This window comes from Phoca vitulina, unplaced genomic scaffold (assembly GCF_004348235.1).
Source record: "Phoca vitulina isolate PV1807 unplaced genomic scaffold, GSC_HSeal_1.0 scaffold23, whole genome shotgun sequence".
Classification (NCBI taxonomy): domain Eukaryota; kingdom Metazoa; phylum Chordata; class Mammalia; order Carnivora; family Phocidae; genus Phoca; species Phoca vitulina.
The window spans coordinates 15,087,774-15,096,932 of NW_022589726.1; the positions used below are offsets into that span (position 1 = coordinate 15,087,774).

General features: G+C 46.9%; 1 pseudogene; it reads right to left on the minus strand.

Moving 5' to 3' along the window:
- Window positions 1-8,360: 8,360 nt before the first annotated feature.
- On the minus strand, window positions 8,361-8,759 carry LOC116642299 (annotated as a pseudogene).
- Between the last annotated feature and the right edge of the window lie 400 nt (window positions 8,760-9,159).

A 9,159-nucleotide genomic window follows, 5' to 3' on the forward strand; every position in this document is an offset into this window, starting at 1 on the left:
TCTTAGTGGGGAGCGCCTTTGTGGGGCATTCAGCCAGCCGAGGGCACGCACTGTGGCGGATGTCATTCACACACACAGATTTCTAAAGAGTGAGGTTAAAGGGTGTCGTTATTACCAAAGGAGGGGTAACACCGGTCCTGGGGAGTGGCATCCCGACCTCCAGCCTCAGGAAGCACCAACGACAATGCAGCAGTTTCAGGTGATGAGGCTGGGGGCCCGGGGGACCAGGCAGTGTGAGACAAGGAATGTATGTGGAAATTAAGACCCTTCCCCTTTGTTCATGTTTGTAAATGACAACCTGTTTTCCTGGAGACCTTGTCCCTGAGTCACTGTCCAGGGACAGGACCCTGTCACCCCAGCCCGTTCTCTCTGCACATTGCCCTATATCAGCAATCCTCAGTCGGGGGCTTGTGAAAGCACCCAGATGTGGCAAGAGTCGTGGGGAGATGCGGCAGTTTATTACTTAACAAGTAATATTTGAGTGGCAAGGGGAGGCCAGGCTGTCCCTTCAAAAATACGTTGGAAAAAAAAAAACAACAGGAGTTGAGATTACCTATGACCTCACTCTCTGCAGGTTCCTCACATTCCAATAGGTTTTTTTTTTTTTAAGATTTATTTATTTATTTTAGATGTATATATAGAGAGAGGGTGTGTGCATGGGCAGAGGGGCAGAGGGGGAGAGAGAGAGAGAATCTCAAGCAGACGGAGCCCGATGTGGGGCTCAATCCCACAACCCATGAAGTCCTGACCTGAGCTGAAGCCAAGAGGCCGGACACTTAACCGACTGAGCCAGCCAGGCGCCATCCAGTAGAGTGTTTAGGTAGGAAGGGAGGAAAGGGGTCCCAGTTAACACTGCCACAATTGCACGTTGATGGCCCCGTCACCTACCAGGAATGGGAGAGTGTGAGATTTAGTGTCTGAGGCATGAGGACATTCTTCTGGATATTGCTCCCGAAGCTGAATGGTTTTCAAGATAAAGAATTCCTTGTTCCTGTAGGTAACTGCAAGGTTTTCAATGCAGAGATGAGGCAACAGCGCGGGAGCATTAGTTCCCAGAAGCGCGAGGCATCTCAGGTGCACGCGTTCCATTCTTGCAACCCCCACCCCTGCTCCTTCCAGCTCACTCCATCTCTCTCCCGGATCCCCAGTGTTCTTTTTTTTAAGATTTTATTTATTTATTTGCTAGAGAGAGAGCAAGAGAGTACAAGCGGGGGATGCGGCAGGCAGAGGGAGAAGCAGGCTCCCCGCTGAGCAATGAACCCGATGCGGGACTCGATCCCAGGACCCTGGGATCATGATCCGAGCTGAAGGCAGATGCTTCACCAACTGAGCCATCCAGGTGTCCCGGATCCCCAGCGTTCTTGAGCCCGCCAGGACTCCAGTGCCCCGACCCAACAGCCCCTTTTTCACTAACCCCCATCCCTTGCTATCCTCCCTTCCTTCGTTCCCCACCTACACTCCCTGATCTGTTACTATCACCCCCCCACACACCGGCCATGCCTAAGACTCCTTCGCCCACCTCTCTCCCTTAGTGGTACTCACTTGGCCAAACCACAGGCCCGGGTCATACCACCTCTCACTGCCTCAGGCCTGCCCTTGTGGACTTGAGTGCGGATGGAGAGAACAGAACTCATAGGCTGACTGGTCTCAGGAGAAATCCATGACCACAGATCTCCAGTGGGCCTTTATGCTCTTGGATATGGCCATTCTCCATTCATTCTCCCCATTTCCAGACAACCTTTCCAAACCCCTCCTCTCTCCTCAATCCTCCAACTTGTCCTCTCCTGTCCTCACTCTGAGCTGATGAGCAACTTGACTGAGAAACCCTGAAGCAATTGGAGGAGAATTTCCCCAGAGTCCTCCCATGCCCTGGTGGCCACCAGGGCCTGCGGCCGCCCTGCCTACCCTCCCTCCCCCGTCTGAGTGCTGTCCCCGCACGTGTGCAGTAGGGCACAGCCCCTCGGACCCCTGCAGCACACCCTCCTGCAATGCCACCCTCCCCCTCCTCTCCTAAGTCACCACTCTCTCCCTCTCCACTACCTATTTCTCCCCTCCTGCTGTCCCTTCCCCACCCCCACCACCACACCTTTCTCTGGTGGCCCCCAAATTCCTCTAGGGATCTGTCCACACTCACTGCCTCCAACCCCTCTTCCCATATTGGATGAAAGGATTTGCATCACGCACCCGCACCCACCACTCTTCCCAAACTGCTTCCACGCACGTGTCCAGTGACCTCCTCCTGGACCGCCAGGGTTCACTTCCTGTCCTCACGCGACTTTACACAGAAGCATTTGACCACTGTCTCTGTCTCCTTCTTGATACACCTTCTTCCCTTGGCTTCCGGGACACCTCTCTCTTGCAACTTACTTCCTCTTGTCTCAATGCTTCCTCTCAGTGTCCTTTGCTGGTTCCTCCACTTTTCCCAGATCCTTCATGTCAGGTGCCCTCGGGGCTCAGTCCTCAGCCCCCTGTGTAGCTATCTTCTGTGTCAGCCCGTAGCTGTCTGCTGAGCTCCAGACTCGAATTCCCAATGGCCTCCTCCACATTTCCCCTTGAATGCCTGGGAGACATCTCAAATTTAACCTTAGTGAGTAGATCGTTTTATTTCATGTTCTCCCAAAGGTGGATCATTGTGTAAATCATTTCCACTGAATCCTAGGTAATTCTTAAGAAGTTTTATTTTTCAGGGTGCCTGGGTGGCTCAGTCGTTAAGCGTCTGCCTTCGGCTCAGGTCATGATCCCAGGCTTCTGGGTTCGAGTCCTGCATCGGGCTCCCTGCTCAGCGGGGAGCCTGCTTCTCCCTCTCCCTCTGCCCGTGCTTGTGTCCCCTCTCTCGCTGTGTCTCTCTCTGTCAAATAAATAAAATCTTTAAAAAAAAAAAAAGTTTTGTCAAATAAATAAATAAACAAAATCTTTTAAAAAAAAAAAGTTTTATTTTTCAAAAAATATCTGTGGTGAAGTCGTAGTATCACACATCAAGTCAGACCTATATTTTTATTACTGAGGCATGTTTTTGCGTTTTTCTGCATATTGTGTCCTACTCATTAGTTGTGAGGAGAATTTTTTTTTAAGATTTTATTTATTTATTTGAGAGAGAGAGCATGGAGGAGCGGAAGGAGAAGCAGACTCCCCATTGATCAGGGAGCCCTATGTGGGACTCAATCCCAGAATTCCGGGATCATGACCTGAGCCAAAGGCAGATGCTTAACCGACTGAGCCACCCAGGCACACCGTGAGGATAATTTTTGAGGCAGCCTAAGAAACTAGTAAACACCTTCTGAACCTAAACAAGGATCAACTTAGGAGAGAGACAGGTGTTACTGTTTCCTGGAAGAAATGCCAAAGCTGGTCATGTGATGCCCTCTGAGGGGAAGAGAGTACGCCCAGTAGGACCAGCTGCAGTCAAGAACTCCACATGCAAATTTTACACATTCCCATGACTCTTTCATCCTTTCACCAACCTAGCACAGGCCTGAGAGCCTGCTGGCATCCTGGACACGTGCTTTGAGGGGAGAAGGATAGAACCCCACGGAGGGAGTCTTGAAGCTAAAAGGTGTCCTAAGGGTGTCTGGCTGGCTTAGGGTGTAGAGCATGCAACTCTTAATCTCAGGGTTGTGAGTTCGAGCCCAGCCTTGGGTGTGGAGATTACTTAAAAATAAAATCTTTAAAAAATGTTAAAAAAATTAAAAGGTGTCCTAGCCCAATCAGCCTGAAGTCTGAACCAACTTGCAGTCCAACATAGTCAGGTCTTTTGACTTATTGCCACAAGGGAGACTGCCCACCAGAAGACCCATGGGTCATCTCATCAAACAAAAGAAAAGAGTTAGTACAGGATTTAGGAGTGAAGCAATGTGTTGATAGGCTCTAAGCAAAGCAGGGCTGTGTGAAAAGGGGTCTACATCAGGTCTGAACTGCAAAGTGGACCCAAGGTCTGTTACCTTAGAAAGTATAGTTGACCCTTGAGCAACATAAGGGCTTAGGTGTGCTGACCGCCTGCATAGTCGAAAATTCACATAAGTTCTGATACCCTAAAAACTTAACTATAAATAGGCTACTGTTGCCTGGGAGCATTACTGATAACACAAGCAGTTGATTGACCCATATTTTGTACGTTGTATGTATTATATACTGTATCCTTACAATAAAGTAAGCTAGAGAAAAGAAAATGTTATTAAGAAAATCATAAGGAAAGTGCAGGAAATGGCAGAAGGGAAGTCAGGGAGATTTCGATGGTGAAAGGTATTTGAGGTGCTGTTGATGGTCCTGAGATGTGAGCCACATACAATTAATTACTGGAGAGAGGCTTCCAGGACTTTCTCCAAAGCATAAGGACGTACTCAGACAGGCTTCTAGGAGCAAAGACTGGTTCCTGAGTGATAGCCAGCCAGAAACTGAAGATCTCAATCCTATAACACAAGAAAGTGAATTTGGCCAACAGAGTAGAAGGGCTGGGAAGCAGATTCATACCTAGAGCCTCCAGTGATCTTATGATGGGTTCATAAACATTTACAAATATAATATCCTTATGTCAGATCCTTATCCTAACTACGAGACATAATATATTTTTTAAAGTTTTTGAGTATAGTTGACACACAATGCTACATTAGTTTCAGGTGTACAATATAGTGATTTATCATCTCTATATTTTGCTATGGCTCACCACAAATGTAGCTCCCATCAGCTCCCATCTGTCACCATACAATACAACTACAACATCATTGACTATATTCCCTATGCTCTGTCTTTTATTCCCATGCCTTATTCACTCCATACCTGGATGATTGTACCATATATAATATTTCATTAACTAAGGGGACCACCCTCTTTTCTCTGAGGTTCACAATAATGCCTCTTCCCAGCTTGGGTAAAGAACCTCCTCCTACAAATGAGGATATCGTAATTTCAAGCAGAATATTTAGTCCTAGGTACAGGGAGGTACCTGCTACATCCACTCACATGGCCATTCGGTACAGCAGGTCCCAGCAGGCAAGCTGAAGGTATGGCTTGAGTTCCACTGGAAAATAATCGCATTACAGGCAGTGTCATGAAGCAAGCAGAACTCCCCACCTCCAGACATCTGGTCAGTTCAAATCAGGCACCGATCTCAAATCCTAGGTGCTATTATGCAAATTCAAGGATCTGATTTCAATTGCCAATGTGTTTTCCAGATGTGCTCCCCCTTAATTTCAAGAATAACAAATGTTCAAATAAATTTTATATACTGCAAAAAGAAAATCTTAAGAGAAAATACATTTACAGTACTATATTGTATTTATCAAATTAAAAAGAAAATCTGTATATAAGTAGACCGTCAAGTTCAAACCCATGTTTTTCAAGGGTCAAGCATACAGCTGCGAAATGTTGTGTCTAGCAACCATTATCTGAAGCTCTCTGAGTTGTATATTGAAGCTGCTTCTGTGTCCGAGTGACTCAGAGGCAAGAATGAGATATCCATTCTTACTGATACAATTTTAAATAGCAAAGTTTTGGATAAGAGATGCTTTTTCAGAGAACAAGGTTTCTCAGTAAGTGAAAATGCAGTAGTCACTCAAACAAAGGGGTTGTTAAAACACTTTACGGTTGCAGCACGTCCCTTGGAGAAACATTCGGCCAGAAATTTGGCAGAAATTTACTTTCGCAGCTCAAGTTAATATTTACTTTCTCAAGAACCAGGGCAGGACATGGGGGATGCAGGGGGGTAGATGGCAAGTGACGCAAGGACCTAGTTAAACTTTTGCTTTCTTTGCAATTCACTCTGTAGCTCTCTTGCACTTTCCTTCTGTGCCTATCCCTCCCACTCCCGATCTTGAAAAGAAAACAGGGTATTAATATTCTCTGCCTGACCCTACAATCCTTTCATCCCCAGTAGCCCCGGGCCCCAAGCTTGACGTAGGAAGTGAACATGTCAGCTCGGGGGCTGTATCTGTTTGAGGAAAGTAAAAGATCTTCCTTTGAGACTTGGCAGGCAAAGTCCTTTCAAAGCTGTTGACAGCCTGTCTTATAAAAGCCACCTTCTCCTCTGACACCTCTGGGAGGGTTTGAGCCTATAACCCTGTTCAAGACCCTTTCATATTCACTGTCCAGCAATTAACATTTTATGTACTTGTTTAATATGCCTGTTACTTCAAGCAAGTTGTAATCTTTTTGAGAGAAAGAAGGTTGCCATAAATATGTATGTGCATTTAATATGCATAAACAGTCTTTGGTCTTTCTCAGGAGCCCTCGGCGGTGCTGGGCACAGAAGAATCAGCAAATACCTCCTGCCCAGGTTGGTGCTGGCCCAGCAGCAGGACAAGACCCCTTCTCCTTCCCCATTTGGACAGAAAACTCAGTAACAGGTAGGAAGATAGGGAGAGTGTAGAGCCAAAACCATATATTGTGCAAGATACTACCCTCTTGGCCTATGAATTTTTAACTCTTAAAAAATGAAAATAGGGAAGGGTAGTGAATTTTAAAAGCAAAGCAAGTCTGGGCAGTTAATTTTATTTTATTTTATTTTATTTTTTAAGATTTTATTTATTTATTTGAGAGAGTGCGAGAGAGAGAGCGAGGAGAGTGAGCAAGGTGAGGAGCAGCGGGAGAAGCAGGCTCCCTACTGAGCAGGGAGCCCGACGTGGGGCTCCATCCCGGGACTCTGGGATCACGACCCAACTGACTGAGCCACCCAGGTGCCCCTGGGTAGTTAATTTTAAAACCAAAGCAGGCTGAAGGCATCCTCAGCCTGAGCACAAGTGACCACCCTAGAGGGGTACAGGATGAGACACCCCCAATATGCCACTCTGGCATAAAGATTATTTCAAGTTAAAAGTAATAAAAACCCAGCAGATGCAGGAAAGTCTCTCTGCCTCCCCCATAACTGCCTAAATTTACGTTGGAAGGGAGAGCCTGCGTCAGGGAGAGAAGTACTAACAGAGACCTCCTTTACCACAGGAACTCAGAAGCATGATAGAACAATGTTGTTTTTCCAAACATCTCCTTTCACCTTCTCGCTAAGGACTTTTCTCGCCTTTGTGTCCTCAGGCCCTTAGCTTTGTCCTGAGCTCATACGAGCTTCCCGTTGCCTCATTACCTTCAGAGTTTCAGGTCTGTGTGGATTCCCCATATGTACACACCTTAAATTTGATTTGCTCCTGTTAACCTGTCTCATGTCAATTTGGTTCCAAATCCAGCTGGAAAGATCATCGGGCAGAGGAAGGTCTTCCTCCCTGACGATCCCCTACCTCATCAGTCATGAGGAGCTCAGATGCCATGGGCTGATGGCATGGACGGGAAGATTAGGATCCGACTGATCCCCTTTGGTGTCCTTCTTCATTTCTCTTCCTCCATCTTCACCTTCTCTTCCTCTTCTTCCGCTTGTTCCTTCTGCTTCATCTACTTCTTCCTCTTCTTTCTCTCTCTTCTATTTTTCTCCCACATCTGTGTAGAAATGGCAAAGTGTTTCCCAGACTCACTGCCTAGCTGCCATGTCACTTCATACCACCCCTACCCTGTGTCCTGGGCCAGGGACCGGCCCCATCTGCCCACGTGGATCCGCTCCAAGAGGGACCTCAGAAAGCACAGCAGGGGCTGCACCCAGTCGCTGGAGTGTCGAGACATTAGTTAATAAAAAGCAGTTATGTATCACAATTTACAAAGGGCTTAATTACAAAGCTACAGGAGGAGGCAGACTTATCTCACCAACAACATAAGCCTCATTTGCTTATTATCCAGCTTGTTTGTTTGTTTGAGATTTGAAAAATAGGAGAGGGATACAGATTACACAGCTAGGAAGTCCATGGATGTAGGTAACACACATGACCATCACCTCTTAGAGAGAAAAGTGAAGATCCAAGGCCCATACCGCCCCAGGAACGTTGCCCCCAGCATCTACTTTAAAAGCAAATCATCTACCAGTTTCCACTCATGGTTTTTCTCTGTCTGGGTCCAGAACCAACATACTCTGAATTGGGACCGCTTTGGGGAGGATGAGGGGTGGGGCATGCCAGCCATGTGCCTCCTGCAGTGGTGATTTCCCACAATCTACTGAGCTCAGTGAGATTCCCACAGGATCTGCCTCACTCTTGGCAGCGAACACAGGTGCCTTGGAACCATTTCCTCCTGGCCAAGAGAAGCCCCTGCAATCTCCGATTCATGAATCCTACTCCTATCTTGCCAGCTCACTCCCTCCAGTAAGTAAATATCCTTAGATCCCACCAGGATATACATTCAGATTGGGCCTACCACCTCTTCCGGGCTCCTTACCGCAATGTATTCACTTTGATCTTTATCCAGCTGAAATTCCATGGATAATCTTTTGTGCGTGTGTGTGTGTGTGTGTGTGTCTTTTTAATGACTGACACAAAACATATCTAAAACCTCAGCTACCATTTGTTCTTGCCGGTCTTGTACCTCTCCTTGAACTTGGCCTTGGCCTTTCTTCAGGCCTTGTGTTTAAGAGCAGAGTCTCTGAAGACATCATTTTTGAGGACAGTTTTGTCCAAGAGGATATCCACAGAGTACCTTGTGGGCATGAGATGATTGTAGTTGTAAACTTTCACAAAAGAGTTGATCTTTGACCTCTTGGCAATTTTCTTCTTGCCCATGGCAGCTGTCACTTTGTACCGGAGGGGGGGATAACGGTCAATTCCAGCCACCAGAGCATGGCTGTAGGGACGGTCTGAGGTGCCGTTGTCAATGTTCTTCACGATGACCAGTTTGCACCCAGAGTGGCATCAGGCCAGGACCAGCACCACCTTCCTGGCTTTCATGAACTTGCCCATCTCAACACCAGCCACTTGAAGTAACAGCAGAAAGGAAGTAACAGCACTTCCACTTGGACAATCACTTTAGTCACTCCTTTGTTTATCCTCAACTCACTTGCATGTCTCCAGGAAAAGTGTCCTCACTCAGCCAAACCACAGCTCTGGTCGAATCCAACTCTGCCAGCTCCACACGCTGAACATGGCCGAAGAACAGCTAAGCTGATGTGTATTTAAATTGACAAACTTCCGTTGGGCCCTGACCGCTGCCCAGCTAGCATATTATCCTTCCATAGCCCATTCTCTCCCACCCTCCTAGGCAAGTACTTTACACCTTGTCCTCTTTCTTCAAACTTTCAATGTCTCCCCCAGCTCAATTTGAGGAAATGATCTTGCTTCCTACTTTCCTGAGTGAGTTGAA